A 21,904-nucleotide genomic window follows, 5' to 3' on the forward strand; every position below is an offset into this window, starting at 1 on the left:
GAATATTAAGATATCCCTGATCCTCAATCTTTATAAGGCTCTATCTGTGGCATCTTGAACCAATCCAAAATTAATTCTTGGAGGATGGATCAAGACAAAGATGGTTGGAAATTGAAGCTGAAGATGTCGTCATTCCTTTGGCTGCCTATTTGAATCTCGCCCAGATGACGTTCGATCTTTCGGACCTTTTGCTCGAGGTCCTCCTTCCGACAAGATTTTGTGAGGCACAAAGAGTAACCCAAAGTCGAATCTCCATTGGAGGAGACTGGAGAATGTTGGCATTATTCTTCATGCCTGGATCCTGATGGGACGGTGATTGTCGATCGATCAGGGCAGAACGATGTGCATCTCGAGGGGATTCTTTGGAAGCAATTTTGTTGGCTACATGGAGAGGACACAGTTTGAGGAGCATGTTGTGGGGGTTGTCATTGCTCTGTGGTTTGCTGTAAATGCTGGATAGTGTTGGTCAATGCTTGGACCTATCGAATCAGGTCGTTGGATTGTTGCGAGACCTCTATAATAAGTGATGGTATAGGCCCTTAAGGAGTGGATGCTTGCACTGCATCACCCATGCTTCGTTGATATGACTGTCGATGAGAAGCGGCAAAATTGTTGCAAGTTTTTGTTCTTACCATAGTTCATCCATTTCATTACTAAAATATTCTAGAAAGTTGATATATTTACTACATCAGCTATATATATATATATACACACACATATATACATATATTATTGCATTATTGTGGCTAAAAGATGAATGAAAAATGAATGAAAGAAAATAATATTGGGAACAAGACTTGATCAGGAGAATTTTTTTTTAAATAAGAAATTATTTTTTATTAATTATTAGCAATGAAAAAATTTTCATCGTTAATTATGTAATTAACGATGAAATAAAAAATTTTCATCATCAATAATATTTTTTTGGGGCTGAATTTTTTCAGCAAAAAATTTTTTTTTGGCAAAAATTATTAGCGACGAAAATTAATTTTTCATCACAAATATTTTTTGTTTGAATTATTTACGATGAAAATTGATTAGTAGCGATGAAAATTTGCGTCTTCAATACCCCATGTCCCATCAACTCCCATAGGAAACCCATTTTTCTTCCTCGTCCCCCCCGGCAGTCCGGCTTCCTCCCCCTCCCGCGAGCTTCCTCCCCCCGGCGTCCCGCATGCCTTGGTTTCCTCCGTCGCCGCCGCCACCACCGTCAAGGTGAGTCGACTTCATCTCTATTTTTTTTAGGGTGGGTTTTGACCGAGGATGGGGATGGGGAATGTGCCAGGGATGGCGCACTTGGGCTGGGACGGTGGGCTGCAGCCACGTGGGGCTTGCGGGCCGTGACGACAATGGTGGGCCGTGGCCACATGGGGCCTACGGGCCGCGGCCACATGGGGCCTGTGGGCTGTGACGATGATGGCGGGTCGGGTTCGACGATGTGGGGCCAACGACGGGCCTGGGCTGAGGCCGGCGAGCCAAAGCCAGAGCCGGCGACATCGACTCTTCTTTTTTTTTGGGGGGGGGTGGGTTCGAGCGGGGATGGGGAACGGCACCGGGCTGGCGTGCCAAGGCTGACGTGCCATGGCCGGCATGTCGGAGATGATGCGCTTGGGCCGGGACAGCAAGCCGCAGCCACGCGTGACCTGTGGGCTTCGACCACGTGGGGCCTGCGTGCCTGGGCATGCCGGGGCCAACGACGGCTGGCCGAGGAGGGGCCGGGGTCGTCGAGCCGGAGCCGACAACGGCGAGCCATGATGGGGTCAGCTCACGACTGTGCCAGGGCCTACGGGTCGGGCCGACGATGGTGGGCCAGGAAGGGGCCAGCGAGCTAGAGACGGAGCTGGCAACGGTGAGCCGGGGTGCGACTGTGCTGGGGACGGTGTGGCGGCATGTCGGGCATGCATGGCCTGCGAGCCGCGGGGCCTGCGGGCCAGGCAAACATGGGTTCAGATGGGTCGGGCCTGGGTTGGGGTGGGTCGAGCCTGGATGGGGCCAGTCGGGCCGGCTCAAGTCGAGCCACCGTTGGTCGGGTGGAGCCGGGTCGGGTCAGGCTAGGGTCGAGGATGGTGGAGCCAGGGCGAGGTGGGTCGGGCAGGTTCGGGTCGGGCTGGGGTAGGTCGGGTCTGGTCGGGCAGGGGCGGGTCGAGCCGGGATAGGGCGGGTCGAGGATGGTAGGGTCCGGGCCGGGCCGGTTCTAGTTCGGGCTGGGATGGGGTGGGTGTTGTGATCCAGATGGTGTGCCCAAGGCCCAGGGGACCAAGGCTAAGGCCAAGGTCTATCATTCATGAGGGCTTCATGGAGGCTCTAGGGCTAGTTGGGCCCTAGGTTGAAAGGCTGTGGACCTTTCGGGTTCTTGAAGTCTAGATTATGTGGGCCTCAAGGGATCAACTCTTTATGGGCCAGGTCTGGGCCCAGGATAGGTGAGATTAGGTCGAGTCATGGGTGTACATGGGCTTGGGTTAACCTAATCTCCCATAGAGTTGGTCAAGGGAGTTTTGGGTTTGGGTCACTTGACCCTGTGTTTATATATACATACACTGTATAGGTTTGATTAAACCAAGGAATATGAAAACCCTTTCTCCCAAGTCTCTCTCTCTCTTCTCCCTCTCTCTTCAGCTATTCTCCATGCCCCAGGAGCAAGAAACCCTAGGGTTTCTTGCCGCCAGGTCCATAGAAGGCAGGAAAAGCAGGTGAGGCGCTAGGATTTTGAGCCCCTCCCCCTTTGTGCCACCAACCATATTGCCTCTCCCTCTCTTGGAGCTGCCCAAACATTAGGTCTAGGACTTGAAATCTCTTTCTACGAGGTTGGTACAAGTTTCTCTCAGATCTAAAATTGATCTGAGGTCGTTTGAGGTACGGGTGAGATCTCCATCAACAGATCTACAGGAAAGGCTGCAGCAGGACAGATCTGTAAGGTCTAGTTCTATCTATCTTATTCCCATCTAGAATACCCCAATTCAAGATCTATAAATTGGAAGACCTTATTCTAGGCTTGGTCTGGTTGGGTACCAAATCTTGGATTTTTTAGAGTGATCTTAGAGGCATTCTTCATCTGGAACGAAAGGCTGATGAAGAAGACAGCAACCAGGCTGATTTCGTCAAGGGCCTTCGATCGAGTCCAGAAGTCTCCATATTTGTTCATTGCTGGTTCCACTACACCCAAGGTCCATAAGAGGAGCCAGGATCATGCTCCAATAGTTGGTATCAGAGCCACATTGGTGAGGAAGCGGTTTCAAGTGCGAGAATTTGAAGATCCCAAGTGCTGAAAATTTTCAGCAAGGTACCATCAAGGTATATTCTACACTTCTTGATTTTATATTGCTTGTTTGGCTTGGATCCAGTCATGGGCAGCAATATGAAGGTTGATTTTGAGAAGTTTGATGGCAAGAAAAATTTTTTCATATGAAAAATCCGAGTGGAGGATCTTCTGGTGCAAGCAGATCTGGATCAGGCTTTGGATGAGAAGCCTGAGGGAATGACAGATAGATAGTGGGCATCGTTGGAGAAGAAAGCATGCTCGGTGATCAGAGGATGTTTGGTGGATGCGACGTTGTATTCGGTACTGGAAGAAAAGACCCCGAAGGGCCTTTGGTCGAAGTTGCACACCATGTATATGGGGAAGAATATGTGCAACAAGCTAATGCTGAAGAAGAGGTTGTACAGTCTTCGGATGCAGGAGGGATCTGATGTGATTGGCCACATTCAGAGGTTCGACCAGTTGTGCATGGAGTTGATGAATATTGGGGTGAAGCTGGATGAGGAGGACAAGTCCCTGTTGCTTTTGTGTTTGCTGCCAGGATCATATGACTCTTTGGTGACTACACTGCTCTACGGCAAGGAGACTCTGGAATATGAGGACATGGTCTCAGTGCTGAGGTCTAATGAGCAAAGGAAAAAGTTGACCAGAGATCGAGGTCCCCAGGAGGGTTTGGCAGTAGGGGAGAGGACAGGTAGAGGCAGAGGCAGAAGCAAGTCCAGGGGGCGGTCCAAGTCCAGGAAGGGAAAGAGAGATGAAATGCTTCAAGTGCAACGAGATCGGGCACTTCAAGCGAGAATGTCCACTATGGAAGAGCAAGAAGGGAGAAAGAAGTGGCTCAGAATCAGTGAGTGCAGTTGCTGGGCAGCAAGTAGAGGATGATCTACTTGTGGTATCAGATGGTCACAGGCATTACATAGAGGAGTGGACACTAGACTCTGCATGCTCACATCACTACACACCACACAGGTCTTGGTTTGTGACATACACCAAGACGGATGAGGGATCAGTGACTCTAGGCGACAATCATCCTTGCAAGGTGGCTGGGATAGGGACAGTTAGGGTGAGGATGTTTGATGGGATTGTGAGGATATTAACAAATGTAAAGCACATCCTAGAGCTGGAAAAGAATCTGGTGTCACTAGGCTACTTGGAGCGCAGTGGATACAGCTTCAGCAGTAGGGCTAGAAGCGGAGTACTGAACATCTCCAATGGAGCTATGGTAGTGATGAGAGGCAGGAGGTTGGACAATAATCTCTATCGCATGGAGGGATCTGTGGTGACCGGAGAGTCTGATGCAGCAGCTGCAGCACAGGACCAGTAAGGGGCTTACAGGATGTGTCACTACCGCCTAGGCCACATGGGTGACAAGGGGCTGAGGGAGTTGAGCAGGAGAGGACTCATCTCTGATCTGGAGGATGGTACTACAGGGGAGATCTGTGAGCCTTGCCAGATGGGAAAGCAGAGGAGAGTTCAGTTCAACATCAGTACAACCCGCAGTGCAGCCCCTCTAGAGTTAGTACCCACAGATGTGTGGGGACCAGCCCCAATTTCAGCTAGGAATGGGCCAGATACTTCATGACCCTAATTGATGATTTCTTAAGAAAACTCTGGATTTACTTCATGAGAGAGAAGTCTGAGGTCTTCACCAAGTTCAAGATCTAGAGAGCTGAGGTGGAGAAGGAGCAGGGGAGGAGCGTGAAGTGTCTGAGGTCAGACAATGGCGGAGAGTACACCAGCAGAGAGTTCCAGGATTACTGTGAGGAGTGTGGGATCAGGAGACACTTATCAGTTAAGGGGACTCCACAGCAGAATGATGCATGAGGCTATAGGCAGGGCTTCCAAAGGCACGAGAGGATGAATAGAACACTTCTGGGAAAGGCACGATGCATGAGGCTATAGGCAGGGCTTCCAAAGGCATTCTGGGTTGACACAGTTGATGCAGCGGGTTACTTGGTCAATCAGTCACCTCACACCAGGTTGGATAGCAGGCTTCCAGAGGAGGTGTGGTTTGGGAGGACAGTTGGGCTGGGCCATCTACGGGTATTTGGGTGCACGGCCTATGTGCACATTGGAGCTGGTGAGCGGAGCAAGCTAGACGCCAGATCACGCAAGACGGTGTTTCTAGGCTATCCACGAGGAGTTAAAGGATATAGGCTGTGGGATCCCTTGAAAAAGAAGGTCATCATTAGTCGGGATGTGATTTTTGATGAGGAGTCAGTCCTACGAAGGCGAGCAGGCATAGAGGAGCAGCAGGAGCAGGAGGAGGTCCAGCAGGGTGCTGTTGGAAGCTTACCTCTTTGATTTTGCCTCTTACAGGTACTATAGGAGGACATGACATTCAGGTGGAGAACCTACCTAAGATGTCTCCACAGGTGGAGAGGACTCAGATGGATGATCGAGGCGAAGAGATCCAACAGGAGCGAGTTGGATCGAGGACTGATATCGGTGTTGCACTACATAAGTCCAAGAGGACCATCAGGCAACCAGACCGATATGGCTTCGAGGAGATGCTGTCATATGCCCTGGTGATAGAGAATCGAGACCCATATACGTATCAGGAGGCTATTGAGAGCTAGGACAGAGAGCGGTGGGTCCAGACGATGTTCGAGGAGATGCAGTCTCTCCACCAGAACCAGACATGGTGATTGGTGCAGTTGCCACAGGGAAAGAGGCCCATTGGCTGCAAATGGGTCTACAGTTGTAAGGAAGGGCCTTCAGAGCAGGGAGGTATCAGATTCAAGGCGAGGTTAGTGGCCAAGGGATACTCCCAGAAGGAAGGCATCGACTTCAACGAGGTCTTCTCTCCTGTCGTCAGACATACTTCCATCAGAGTGTTGCTGAGCATTGTAGCAGCTCAGGATTTAGAGCTGGAGCAGATGGATGTCAAGACAGCATTCCTCCATGGGCATTTGGAGGAGAGGATTTACATGGAGCAGCCATCCAATTTTAAAGATCCAGGATCAAAGGGAAAGGTTTGTTTATTGCAGAAGTCGCTGTACGGGCTGAAGCAGTCGTCGAGGCAATAGTACCAGTGGTTCGACCCCTACGTGCGCAGCATTGGACTTTTCAGGTGCGAGTTTGATCCCTGTGTTTATGTTCAGTCTCTTGAGGATGGTTCTAGGGTGTTCCTACTCTTGTATGTGGATGACATGCTTATAGCATGCAAGAGTAGGAAGGTTGTGCAGGATCTGAAGGCATCCTTATCTCGAGAGTTTGAGATGAAGGATTTGGGCCCTGTAAGGAAGATCCTAGGCATGAAGATTTTCAGAGATCGAGCCCGGAGGGTGCTGCATCTATCTCAGGGGGGCTACATATAGAAGGTCTTAGAGAGGTTCGGGATGAAGGGAGCAAAGCCGGTGGAGCTGCCACTTGCCAGTCACTTCAAACTCTCGAAGACCATGGCATCACAGACTGAGGTGGAGGCTCAGGAGATGGAGATGGTTCCTTATGCTTCAGGAGTTGGGAGCTTGATGTATGCGATGGTCTGTTGTAGGTCAGACATCGCTCATGCACTGAGTCAGGTTAGCAGGTTCATGGTGCAGCCTGGTAGGGAGCACTGGAGAGCTCTGAAGTGGATATTCAGATACCTGGGCGGTTCAGTTGGAGTTGGCATCTGCTACGAACAGCGAGGAGGTACAGTGGGATACTCTGACATGTCCAGGGAGGCTCAGGGGCTGATTGGCGGTTATGTAGATATAGACTTCGGTGGAGATGTGGATACCCGGAGGTCTACGATAGGCTTCATCTTTAGCCTGTGTGGAGGTCCTATTTCTTGGAGATCGAGTCTGCAGCCTATCACGGCCCTATCCACTATAGAGGCAGAATACATCAGGCTGACAGAAGCAGCTAAGGAGGTAATTTGGCTGAAGAATTTGTTGACGGAGATGGGCCTTACTCAGGAGGCCATTAGAGTACACTTCTATTAGCACAGAACTCAGTCTATCATGCAAGGACAAAGCACATCGACATTCGGTATCATCGGATCAGGGAGCTTGTGGAGGATGGCGAGGTAGAGCTGGTAAAGGTACACACCAAGAAGAACCCAGTTGATGCACTTACGAAGGTACTTCCACGGGATAGCTTTCAGAGATGTGTTGAGCTGATTCGGCTGATGGACAGAGTGAAGCTGGTTGAGGCCTTGGGACACCAAGATGGAGATTGTTGTGATCCAGGTGGTGTGCCCAAGGCCCAGGGGACCAAGGCTAAGGCCAAGGTCCATCATTCATGAGGGCTTCATGGAGGCTCTAGGGCTAGTTGGGCTCTAGGTTGAAAGGCTGTGGGCCTTTCGGGTTCTTGAGGTCTAGGTTATGTGGGCCTCAAGGGACCAACTCTTTATGGGCCAGGTTTGGGCCCAGGATAGGTGAGATTAGGTCAAGTCATGGATGTACATGGGCTTGGATTAACCTAATCTCCCATAGAGTTGGTCAAGGGAGTTTTGGGTTTGGGTCACTTGACCCTGTGTTTATATATACATGCACTGTATAGGTTTGATTAAGCCAAGGAATATAAAAACCCTTTCTCCCAAGTCTTTCTCTCTCTTCTCCCTCTCTCTTCAGCTATTCTCCATGCCCCAAGAGCAAGAAACCCTAGGGTTTCTTGCCGCCAGGTCCATAGAAGGCAGGAAAAGTAGGTGAGGTGCTAGGGTTTTGAGCCCCTCCCCCTTTGTGCCGCCAACCATATTGCCTCTCCCTCTCTTGCAGCCATCCAAACATTAAGTCCAAGACTTGAAATTTCTTGCTACGAGGTTGGTATAAGTTCCTCTCAGATCTAGAGTTGATCTGAGGTCGTTTGACGTGCGGGTGAGATCTCCATCAACAGATCTACAGGAAAGGCTGCAGCAGGACAGATCTGCAAGGTCTGGTTTTATCTACCTTTTTTCCTTTCTAGAACATCCCAATTTGAGATCTACAAATTGAAAGACCTCGGTCCAGGCCTGATCTGGTTGGGTACCAGATCTTGAATTTTTTAGAGGTGATCTTAGAGGCGTTCTTCATCTGAAATGAAAGGCTGACGAAGAAGACAGCAACCAGGATGATTTCATCAAGGGCCTTCGATCGAGTCCAGAAGTCTCCAGATTTGTTCGTTGCTGGTTCTGCTGCACCCAAAGTCCATGGGAGGAGCTGGGATCGTGCTCCAACAGTGGGTTGGGCTGGGTCGGGTCAGGTTGGCATGGGTCGGGTGGAGCGGGTCGAGTTGGGCTGGGGTCGGGGATGGCAGAGCCGTGGCGGGGTGGGTCAGGTCATGGTCGGGTCGAGCTAGGGCTGGTCGGGTGGAGTCGGGTTGGGTCCGATCGGGTTGGGGTGGGTCGGGCCAAGATGGGGCGGGTCAGGGATGGTAGGGTTCGGGTCTGGTCAGTTTCGATTCAGGCCGGGATGGGGCGGGTCAGGTCGGGCTGGGGCGGGTCGAGTGGAGTCGGGGCTGGTCGAGTCAGGTCTGGTCTGGTCCATGCCAGGCTGGGCTAGGGTAGGTGGGGTTGGGATGGGACGGGTCAGGTCAGATCTTCATGAGGATGAAATATGATGCTGAAATTATTATAGTTATCGCATATTATTTTTTAGTGTTACTTCTGAAGTTAGTTAATTATTTGACTAATTATTTTTTCACTAACACAATGCACATTGCTGTTACTTGTTACAATTAAATTATTTTATGTGCTATTTTTTGTGTTGCTAAAATTATAAATAAAAAAGATATTTCTATTTTAGAAAAAATTCTATTGAAATTTTTGATTAAAAAATTTCAGTACAAAGTTATTTCTTTTGATAAATTAGAAATTCATCTTTGAATGCACATTCAAAGATGGTACTTAAATTATATTGAGCCATAGATTTTCGTTCTAGTTTCGATCTTCATCGAGATCGAAACTTGGATGTCCCGTATTTGGACTTTTTGAAAAAGTAATAATATTATTATTGTTAATAGTTGATATTTCATTTTATTATGTGGTATTCAGTAGTTATCTATCCATTGTTCTTCGGATATATGGTGGATAGGGTGCGTGGGCACTATGTCCATATCGTATACTTAGAGAACCATGGGGAGATGCTGTCGAAATTTTTACAAAAATGAGATGAAATATCCACTAATAACAATAATGAGATTATTACTTTTTTGAAAGGGATAGGGTCACACCTATTAGTAATGATTTGAAAAGGATAGGATCATGCATTTTGTATCAAGTGATCCGGATTTGGATCCGGGTTGGGATTTTAGCTGAAATTCGAAACACGATTCAGTCCGAAATTCAGATCGAGATCCAGAATACCACTAAACTTTATTTTGGTTATTAATGATTTTGTATTTGTTGTTAGATGAATATCAATAAAAGTTGGATGAATGCTAGAGATATTTTTTACCTAAATATCGAAAAAGAGTTCGAGATTTTATTGACTTTGCACGGCATAAGGCTGACAGTGCTAGTCAGATAAAGTGTCCATGCAACAGATATGTCAATTTGATATATCATCACATAATACTTATTGAGGAGCATCTGCTACAATATGGTATGGATAAGAAGTATACTTGTTGGATATGGCATGGGGAGAGTGATTCGAATGAAGTGGTGCGCGACGATGACGATACTGAAGATGATAGTACTGATGGTGCTGGACCTATCAACAATAGTGGTATTGGAGAATTGTTAGATGATTTACATCAAGGTTCTTGTTCAAATGTATGTATGAATACTACTGCATCTAAAAGTACTTCTGATCATGAGCATAATATCTGGCTTGAGATAGAAGGGACTTTTGCATAGTTTGCAACGCTTGTAAGGGATTCACGAGAGCCACTCTATCTAAATTGTATAAAGTTTTTCAAGTTAGAATTTTTGATAAAATTGCTTCATATTAAAATCATGAACCATTGGAGTTAGAAGTCATTTGACCAAATTTTAACATTGATTAAAGCAGCTTTGCTTGATGGAGAGAGACTTTTGAAATCATATTCTGAAGCAAAAATATACATGCAAAAAATGGGACTTGGCTATACTCCTATACATGCCTGTAAAAATGACTGCATATTATTTTATAAGAATAACGAACAAGCAACTGAATGTCCGAAATGTGGTGAGCCTAGATACAAAATCGATAATAGGAAAGCAAAGAAGATACCTAAAAAGATTTTGAGATATTTTTCATTGATTCTAAGACTTCAAAGGTTGTATATGTCTACAAAGACAGCTAAAGAAATGAGATGGCATTATAAGAAATGGATTCTGGAGGAGAACATAGCCACCCGACCAATTTTTTAGTGTGGAAAGACTTCGATACAAAGCATCCGTACTTTGCGAGTGACCCACGCAATATTCAGCTTAGTCTAGCAACAGATAGATTTAATTTCTTTAACAATCTAAATACCTCTTACAGCATATGGCCTGTGATGCTAGTTGTATATAATGTGTCATCTTGAAAGTGCATGAAAGAATCATTTATTTTTATGTCACTGTTGATTCCGGATCCGAAAGCACCAGGTAACGAAATTGATGTATATCTATGACCTTTAATTGATGATCTAAAGGAGTTATGAGAAAATAGGGTACAGACATATGATTCTATAAGTTGAAGTAATTTTAAGTTGCATGCTTCAATTCTATGGACCATAAATAATTTTTCGATATATGAAAATTTATCTGGATGGAGCACCAAAGGATATCTTGCATGTCCAATATGTAATAGGGATGCATCCTTTTTACATTTAAAGCACCTACGAAAAATATGTTTCATAGGTCATCGATGGTTCTTCCTGCTAATCATTCTTGGAGGACCCATTATAATCAATATTTTGATGGTAAGTTCGATCGATGTTTGCCACCTAAGGAGTTAAGTGGAGCAAAAATTTTAGAACAACTTGAAGTCATTGGAAACATCCAATTTGAAAAAATATTGGGTACTCGCAAGCGGAAGCATAGTGAAGCTGAGCTAAATTGGACGAAGCAAAGCATCTTTTTCGAACTACCGTATTGAAAGCAGCTACTACTTCATCATATTCTGGATGTAATGCACATTAAAAGAATATTTGTGATAATATCATCGGTATTGTATTGAATATTTTAAAAAAAATAAAAGATGGTACAAAAGTTTGCCTTGACTTGTAGAAAATGAAAATTTGGTTGGAGTTGCATTTAGTTCATCGAGGTGAGAGATTGTTTATACCACCTGCATGTTATTCACTGTCTGGAGAGGAAAAAAAAATTTCTGTGGATGGTTCAAAATCGTAAGGTTTCCTGATGCATATGTTTCAAACATATCGCAATGTATTGGGAACAACGATGACAATATCTCCGACATGAAAAGTTATGACTCTCATTTGATGATGCAATATTTGCTTCCTGTGGTCATGCATGGTTATTTGGATGGTGATGGTCAAACTACAATGATTGAGCTGGGAGTGTTCTTCCAAGAACTGTGTTGCCGAAAATTGAAGATTAACTTACTTGAGAGATCAGAGAAAGATATTGTACTCATTCTTTGTAAGTTAGAAAAATTTTTTCCATCATCATTTTTGGATGTTATGGTGCATCTGGCTGTTCATCTTCCAAAGAAAGCTTTTTTGGCCAGACCGATACATTATCGATGGATGTATCCTATTGAAAGGTAAAAAAATTATACATACTTTATCATATCAATTATAAGATGTAAATACAGTTCTAAAATTTAAATTTATTTTTGTTTGTAGATTCTTATGCACCTTAAAAAAATATATGCGCAATAAAGCAAGGCCTAAAAGATCTATAGTGGAAGCATATGTAGCTACTAAGTATGTCACGTTCTGCTCGATGTATCTTGACAATATTGAAATAAGATTCAATCATGCAGATCGTAACGTAGACCATGAATGGTGTGACAATGAACTGACGTTATCTATATTTAAACAAATGGTTCGACCTATTGGTACAAGGAGATATGAATTTATGGACATGAACGAGCTATCCAAAGTATACTTTTATGTTCTAAATATTTATGAAAAAATTGAAGATTTTATTAAGTATCATCTTACCATACTATTTAATTTTTAAAAAAATTTTCATATCGATCTAAAATTAAAAATCATAACTTCTCGTAGTGAGTACAAGAGTATACTAAATAGAATAATATGGATGCCGATGATCGACATACGAGAAAATTTGTAAAATAATTTGATGATCTTGTAAGTTGCATTAGTGATACGTTATTTATTTACTTATAAATAATATTATTTAAACCAATATAATTTTTTATCTTATGATGTAGATGAAACATAAGTATTTTAATAAAGAAGTGGGTGCGACCGATGAGTTATACGATTTAGCATGTGGTCCCGATCGAAGGGTTAATCACTACACATCCTGTATCATTGAAGGAATAAGAATTCACACAAGGGAGCTTGAGATGCAAAGACGGACCTAGAATAGTGAAATTGCTACAACAGGATATGAAGGAGAAGAAGAAATTGATTATTATAGTATACTGGTAGATATCATAGAACTAAAGTATGGGTCCAGTAAATTTGTATTTTTGTTTCAGTATGAATGGTAAGATATTAATATAAAAAGATTAGTATTCATATCGATTTATAATTTATCAGTATAAATCTTGCACGAACATGGTATCAAAATGAGCCGTATATATTAGCAACTCAAGCGAAATAAGTAATATATTTGAAGGATCTAAAGTATCAAGGTAATTGATATATTATACAAAAAATAATACCTAGAGGCATATATGACATACCAACTCGATTAGAGATGGATAAAAATTTAGATTTACATGAAGAGGAAGCTTTTCAGCAAGAAGAACAAACATTAGCCAAGCTTTTGGTTGATGAAGAACTTATAACGGCACCTTTGAATAGGGCTGATCTTCCATCCAATGAAGTTGAAGCTAATTTTATATTTAATCTTGATGAGTCAGAGGGTGACGATCAGTTCATAAATGACGATGAGATAGAAGATGACACATATATCAATTACTGTGATTCGGACGAGGATCTGCACATCGAGGAAGAAATAAATATTGATGAGTAGATCTATATTCTTCGTTCAATTTTATCTTCCAATAATGGTATGCAATATAATTGTATTCATTAGAATATTTTTTGATTTCTACTATTATTGTTCAATATTATATTTATTTATATCTCAATTTCTGTAGATATGGCACCAGGTGATAGACGACGACGTTCGCGTTCACAGCTCCCTGTACATGCCTCAGAGGTTGAGGCACCTCCACCGATCTCTGTTGCCACACCGACTTCACTGTCAGAGGATCCTACATCGGCAGGTCCCAGTGAGGCGGGTTCCAGTGATATTAACTATTACACTTTATATATAATAAAATTTGATTTTTTTTATTTGAATCATACTAATAATTTATTTATTATTATTTCAGGTGAGTCCTCATCGATGATGAGATAAGGGCGAGGTCCATCGAAGAACCTCACTCTGAAGCATTGGAGATGCGAGCACCTGGGATAGCATCTCCGGATCGAGGTACCGGCTGACTACACCAGACCCATTAGGGGATGGTGTGACCCATGGTAGATTGAGCTGGACATCATATGCCACAATTATGCCCCTATGATGCTCTTCCATTGGCGTCACGTTCTACCGACTCAGAGAGAAGTTTTCTACACCCATTTACAGGTAAAATAAATTATATTATGAATATTTAATTTATATAGTATTCTTCTAATATTTATTATTGGCGGGGTGTATTTGATATCGCTAATTTTGAGGAGGATCGTGTGAGGCGAGCCATCGACATTCAATTATTATTGCATTTCAAGGACTATTGCCATCACATGTATCAGCATTGGTATCGGGTGATGCAAGATCATGGGGAGGAGGCAGCGTGACAGCAGCCCTATGACATCATCACCATAGATGATTGGACTATTATATGCCAGCAGTACAAGGATCCGGCATATCAGGTTACACATCTAAATTTTTTTTTATATAGTTTAGTGACTTAATCATTTATTCTTAAATTAATTTTTTATCTACTAATTTTATTGATAATTTTACAGAGATGAAGTGTCCAGAATGCGGCGAACTGGGCGAGACAGACCGTGCCACATTGTGGGGGTTCGAGATCATTTGCTCATCATATAGAGCACATGGTAGGTAATTTTTAATTAGCATATAATTCTCTAGTTATTTAAATTTTTTTAATTAATTCTCAAATTACAGAGAGATGCTAAGAGTGGTATGCTTCTTGGTAAGATCGATATCTACCAGCGGACCCACCAGTGACGGTCGGGGGAGTGGACGATGGGGAGCCAGGAGCTCTTTGTAAGTTTTTTCTATTATTTTTAATTCACAATTTGATTTTTATTATAAAATTAAAATAACTATAATTTAAATTTTTAGGATCGTACGACAGAGATTAGATCCTAGCCTACACCTGAGGGCTCGATCGCATCCACAGATGATGAGATCTGTGATCGGATGCTCGATACGAGACCCTGTTATGTTAGGGGTCTAGGGTATGGGATCACTGCTCCCTCATCCTCATGCACATCTAGGACGGATATCCATTCTGCGTGTGAGGCTCGACTGACGGGGATGCAAAGGCAAACTGTCGAGGATCGACAGCGAGCTCAGGAGTTGGCTGCACATGTCAATGACTATCAGCACTTTCAGATCCAGATGATAGAGTGGATGGTACAAATAGAGTAGACGATACAGCTGATGAGACAATAGCAGGCCGATCCGAGCTCCATCGTCGATCTGAGCTCCATTGAGCACTCCCCTTCCCCAGCTCATTCTCTAGATATCGATATTTGACGGCTTACTGATGTATTTTTTTTTATTTTAAATATTTTATAATTTTAATTTAATATAATAAAATAATAAAATTTATTTATCAATTTATTATGTAAATTTTTTATTTTAATTTTTTTAATTTATAAAAAATATTATACATATAAATTTAAAATATATATTCACAAATTTTTTAAAAAAATATAACTAAATTATTAGTGACAGAATTCTTTTTGATAAAATATTCATCGCTAAAAATATTTTACTAACATAATTTAATTTATTAATAAATATATAATTAATAGTGATAAAAATATTCATCATAAATAATTAAGTTATTTACGATGAATTTTTTTCATCGCTAATATTATTCAATTTTTTTAAATAATTTTTTTATTAAATTAATAGTGATGAATTATTTTTATTGTAAAAATAATTTTTTGTGATGGAAATTTTCATCGCTAAAATTTTAACAAATAATAGTGATGAAAAATTTTCATCATAAATACTTTTTTTAGATTAAATTTTTTTATCTATTTTTTTAACGATAAAAAATATTCATTGTAAACATCTTTTATTAGTGATGAAATTTTTTTTCATCATAAAATATTATCAACGATGGGATTATTTGTGATGAAATATTAGCGATCAAAATTTCATCGCTAATATTATTAGTGACGAAAATTAGTTATTAGCAATGAAAATTTTTCATCGCTAATAACCTGTTTTGTTGTAGTAGTCACCAAATATATCAGTAAAATTCTTTCATAAAATTTTCTTTCTAAAAGACAACCTAATGAAAAATATTAGTAAATATATTTAAAAATAGAATGGAAAAAAAATTGTGATCAATGTTTTTTAAAATAAGTTTGTGTGTATTAATTTTTAAAATTTAGGAGAAAAACTTTCAAATTTCATGTGATATATCTCTTTCCCTGCCACACCCCCGCATGCATGAGATATCTCTCTCTTTCGCTCTTACCTTCGAGCCACAACCTCTCTCTTTCTCTAGCATCGATGCTGTCTCCATGTCCTGCCTCACTCTTTCTCTCGCATCGACGCCATCTCCAAGTCCTTAGCTTCCTCGGGTTGGCCTCCTTGTCTTGGCCGATGGCTTCCGCTGTCTCTATGATCTCCGCTTTGGACGTGGTGGGGGCTGCCTCTGCAGAGGTATTATTTAAACATTGGCTTTGGTTTTTGACTTTATAGGTTCTCTCTTTTTATTTCATTGTCATTCTAATTTTTTCTAGGTTGGTTACTCACTCATCTTGATTTCATTATTATATTCCTTTGAAAGCCTAAGACATTGGTCCTGAATGTTTTTTATTATTCTTGTAGGTTTTCTTACAATCTCGACAATTTACTAAAGAAGTAAGATTTAGGTAAGAAACTTTTTGCTCCTAATACAAAGTTCTTAGCATTGATATTCTATAGAAGTTTTGCAGAATCTAATGTTTTATCAGAATAAAACTTTGCCTTTAGTGAATTATAGTACTTAATTGGATGGTGCAGTTTGGTTTCTTACAATGTTCTCACTGCAGAAACAAGAGGTTGCCATAGGCCTAAGGTCTCTATTCCTACTTATATTGCAGTTGTTACTGCTTTGTGAATTATAAAGATATGTTTTTTGAGGCATTAGCTAGTAATGGTCTACACGAGAGTTTTTGTAGCATAAAATTTACCAAAATTCTTAATTAGGATCAAGTTGAGGGGCTACAGTACTTTAGATTTAAATTACTTTCATGATTTTATTTGTCTTTATTTTTTAATTTTTGGTGCAGACCCTAAAGGAAAACCAATAGTTCAAAGCATGCATTTTACAATTTTACATAGCGGAAGATAGTAGATTAAATATTTTAATCTCCTACACATAATTTAGATTAGATCTAAACTATCTACTAAGGATCTATGACATAAAATTTTCATACAAAAATTATCTGATATAAAAAAAATTACATCGATCACATCGATATCCTAGATCAGATCTAACCGTTGATCTAATCAGATGAGTTCAGAACTTAATATGTTTGTGCGGGTCAATGATCACTGCTGCTGATAGGTATGGTATGAGATTCTTTCTGATATCGAGTAGCCGCATTGCTCGTCCGGCCTCTACAGGTTGTCTACTCGAAGTCCTGATTGGATTGTCTTTCCTGAGAGTGCTAGCTCGTGCAGAAGGCACTAGATGGCTGAAATAAGCTTCTTTTTTTGAATCATCCGAACTCTTTCAGATCAAAGGATGGAGCTACATGAAGAAGTAGTAGTGTGGGAGATTGAAATAAGACCCTCTCGTATTTCTTCTCACACAAAAATCTAAAGTCAAAACCCTAGAACCCACCCTAGACCTCATGCCCTAAGAGGTAGGTCTCTACCTTTATTTCTCATGCACAGAAGACTGCCCCCTCTCTATTTCACACCTGCCTCTATCTTAGAAGAGATTTTTTATGATAAAATTCAATCCTTTTGTTGCACAAAATGAGAGGAGATTTTAAGGTGGCGTGGAGAGGTGAAGGGATAAAAATAAAGTGGTTAGACGTAGTTCAAATTCAAATCAATTTTAATTCAAAACTCAACCACTTATCCTTATCCAAGTGGGATGCCATAAGAGCTGAGGTGTGAGACATTTCTCATGTCATTCACTTCACAATTTGTTGCATAAGCTTCAACCTTCGAAAGGTGATGGTGCCAAGGTATGGATAAGGATAAGTGCAAGGTTGTTTCAAGTCAAATTTCAAATGATTTGAATTCGAATAAAGAACCAACTTATCCTCATCCAAAAGGAACTAGAGAAGGGAGTGACAAAGCACTTCTAGGCATGGAAAAAATTTATATAAGAACCTTTCTTGCATGAAGAAAAGGTGGGTGTAGAAAAGAGGTGGCGCATGGGTTGGTTCAATTCGAATTCGAATAATTCTTATCCAATTAGGTTCTTAACTCAACCAAATTAGGTTAGACCCAATTAGATCATTGAACCTAATCTAATTAGATAACAAATAGCTTTGATTAAATTTTAATCAAATCAAAAATTAATCGAGTTCAAGTTTTGATCAAATCAAGAATCGAACACCCTTAACGATTTGGTCATCTTATAACTTAATTGAGTCAAATCAAATTGAATCTAATTCAATTAGATTTGATCCAAACCTCAATGCTTAATTAAATTGAGCTAATTAGTGATCTAATCATTAATCAATCCTTCTATAATTCATCAATAATTATTAAATTAATTTATTATAATTTTTGCACAAGATTAGTCATCAATCGAATTGATGATTATATCTTAGAATGATTCTTAACCGTCGATCAGCCACATGATCAGTCAGAATTTTTTTTGAATGTAATCCCATAGATTCAAACTTAAGCCAGTAGCACAGGAACAATCTTCCTATACCAATCAAAGTGACCATCTAGCAATGGTACCCGATGTCCGGATAGATTGAAAGATTGCAAAGCAACATTCAAGAATCTATTGGCACATAGTTATCATATAATTCATCCCTTTGACCCTAATACTCAAGATGACCAAGGTTTTAACTATCAATCCTGAAAAGATTATCCACATTGTATTTCAACTTTCAAATCCATCATATGGATTACCCTGGTTGATGTTTTACTGAATTGAAACATACTGATGCATTAATTCTTACTTATTCAGAGGGTCAATTCCATCTTGACTCACACACCAACTTTGTAAGTACTTGATTGTATTCAAAAATTTTTCATCACTGAATTAAAAATTTAGGTAGTCCAACATCAAAGCATAGTGAGTTACTTGCAAGTCACTATAGTAATCTCAGTTCGGAGGGACACTTATACCTATATCCTTCATAAGCTACTCTTGACAATAGAATACTCAGTAGTTAATCATGTTCCATGAGATGTACCCCTATGTCTTACTTGCATGCCATGTCAGTGTCTTCACACTTCTTGGTTAAGAGGATAACCAACCCACATGACACACAACGACCTACACTTGATATAATATCATCCTTATAATAGCATATCATTTGGTCTTGAACTATGTTCAAGGACTAAATGATATATCTTCCTATATTGATTCAAATAGTCTTAAGAACTTCATCACAAAATAGGAGTTCAAATAAGGTGTACACAGAGTAATGAGAAAATTAAATAATATTTATTATTTTAATAATTCATATATAATTACAATAATTAGCTCAATCATCAACAGGCTGATGATTGGCTTTGGGATACAATTTCTAACAAACTCAAATTAAGTCATCCAGAGGTTAGCAAACTTAGGTGGTTTTTCTTTTATTGCTGGAAACTTGCAATAGGATTGATTTGTTTGTTGTACAGAAATAGAAATCTCTAGACATCAGACATGGATGTTTCAAGCCGAAGGGAGTACACAGATGAAATTTTAAATGGCTTGAAAGAGTTCATTAACTTTGCTTGTCAATAACTGAAATATATAATTGAGGGAGTTATTAGGTATCTTTGTAAGTTATATGAAAATGAGAAGCACTTAGCCCCAGATTTGGTGAATCTTCACATTCTTCAAAAAGGGTTGACATTGAGGTATTGGTATTGAACATTACATGGAGAAGAAGCACCTCGGATTAATTTGGATGATGATATGCATTCAGCTGCTATAAGTAGTCATCAAGAGTGTGATTTTGACATGCATTTAGGTGAATCAAGTGGATTTCCAACAGAGAGTTTTGAGACAGATTCAGGTGGTCCAAGCAATATTCTATGTAGTAACTATGAACATGTGAATAGATATCAAGGGATGGTGTGTGATGCTGCTGGTGTAGAATTTGGGTAGTAGTTTGAACAAAATATAGAGGAGCCTCCAAATATGGATGCTACAAGATTTTATGAGTTGTTGAATTCAGCTTAACAACCATTATGGCCAGGTTGTGAAAACCATTCTGAGTTGTCTGCTGCTCTTAGAATGTTGAGTCTCAAATGTGACTACAATATGGCCCATGGCTGTTTTGATGCAATGGCATAATTTATGAAGGAGGCAAGTCATCCTAAAAACAAAATTTCTATTAATTATTATAGGGCAAAGAAACTAGTATCCGAACTTAGCTAACTAGCTAATAGATTGATTGCTGTATTAAGGGATGTATGCTATATTACAAGGATGACAGAAACTTGAAGGAGTGTAAGTTTTGTCATGAATCTCGCTATGAAACATGTAAAGCACACACATGGAAGTGTAGAGGTGTTCCCCGTGAGACAATTCATTATTTGCCCCTCATCCCTAGATTGCAATGGTTATATGCTTCTAAGAGCTCCGTAGGGCACATAAGGTGGCACCATAAAAATTGTAGAGAAGATGGTGTGTTATGCCACCCTTCAGATGGAGAAGCATGGAAGCATTTTGACCAGACACATCTTGACTTTGCTGTAGAACCTCGAAATGTTAGACTTGGCTTATGTGCTGATGGATTTACACCTTATAGCCAATCAGCTAAACCATACTCTTGCTGGCCAGTAATTATTACTCCCTATAATCTCCCTCCTGAATTGTGTATGACTCCCCCTTACATGTTCTTAATCTTGATCATTCCAGGTCCAGATAACCCAAAAAGTAGAATTGATGTGTACTTACAGCCATTAATAGATGAGTTGCAGCAATTATGGAATGGTGGTGTCACAACATATGATGTCTCAAAAAAGTAGAATTTTGTTATGAGAGCAGCACTGATGTGGACAATTAATGATTTTCCAACATATGGCATGTTGTTGGGGTGGAGTACGGTTGGAAAATTAGTATGCCCAATATGCATGGAATGATCTAAAGCTTTCACATTGAAAAATGGTAAGAAAAATCCTTGGTTTGATTGCCACCATCAATTCTTAGATTTTGATCATGCTTTTAGAAGAAACAAAGATGCTTTTTACAAAAATAGACAAGAGAAATCCAACCCTCCTCCTAGGTTAACAGGGGACCAAGTATAGGAAAGAGTTTGTGACTTTCCTAAGATAACTGAAATAGGGCAACAGACACATTTTTCAGGATATGGGGTATCTCATAATTGGACAAAACGAAGCATATTTTGAGATTTGTCATATAAGAGAACCAAACTAATACAGCATAATCTTGATATCATGCACATTGAAAAAAATATGTTTTATAATATGTTTCATACTGTTATGGACAACAAAGAGAAAACTAAGGATAAAAAGGAAGCTAGAATCGACTTGCCAGAATATTATCGATGAAAGGATTTGTAGTTGGAACCTCTACCAAATGGAAAATAGAAAAAATCTAAAGCTAAGTTCGCTTTGACCATGGAGCAAAAGAAGGATGTGTGTAATTGGGTAGAGGAGCTGAAGATGCCAGGTGGCTATGTTTCCAATTTAGCTAGATGTGTTGATAAGAAAGATGCAAAGCTATCTGGGATGAAAAGTCATGACTGCCACATTTTAATGGAATGTCTTCTTCCAATTGCCTTTGGTACACTTCCAGACACAATATGAAAGCCTATAACTAAACTGAGTCAATTCTTTAGAGACTTATGCACAACGGTATTACAGGAAGATTATTTATTACAAATGAAATAAAAACATTCCTATCATCTTGTGCAAACTAGAGCAAATTTTTCCATCAGGGTTGTTTGACTCTATGGAGCATCTACCAATTCATTTGTCACATAAAGCTAGAATAGGTGGCCCAGTTCAATATCAATGGATGTATCCATTTGAAAGGTAATAACCCAAGTTTGTCTCCATGTCAAGTTTAACATTTATCAATGACATAATTAATTTATTTAAAATTTTGTTGTAGGTTCCGCAATAAGATCAAAAAATAATGAAAAATAAATGATACAGTGAAGGATCTATATGTCAAGCTTACTTAGCTCAAGAGATATCCAACTTCTGTTTTCATTATTTTGAGCCACATGTCCAATGTAGAAGAACTAGAG

At 40.5% G+C, this 21,904-nt stretch overlaps 1 pseudogene; it reads left to right on the forward strand.

Moving 5' to 3' along the window:
* Positions 1 to 340: 340 nt before the first annotated feature.
* Positions 341 to 21,690, forward strand: LOC140858007 (uncharacterized; annotated as a pseudogene).
* Positions 21,691 to 21,904: the final 214 nt, after the last annotated feature.

Source organism: Elaeis guineensis, chromosome 5, assembly GCF_000442705.2.
Source record: "Elaeis guineensis isolate ETL-2024a chromosome 5, EG11, whole genome shotgun sequence".
Taxonomy (NCBI): Eukaryota; Viridiplantae; Streptophyta; class Magnoliopsida; order Arecales; family Arecaceae; genus Elaeis; species Elaeis guineensis.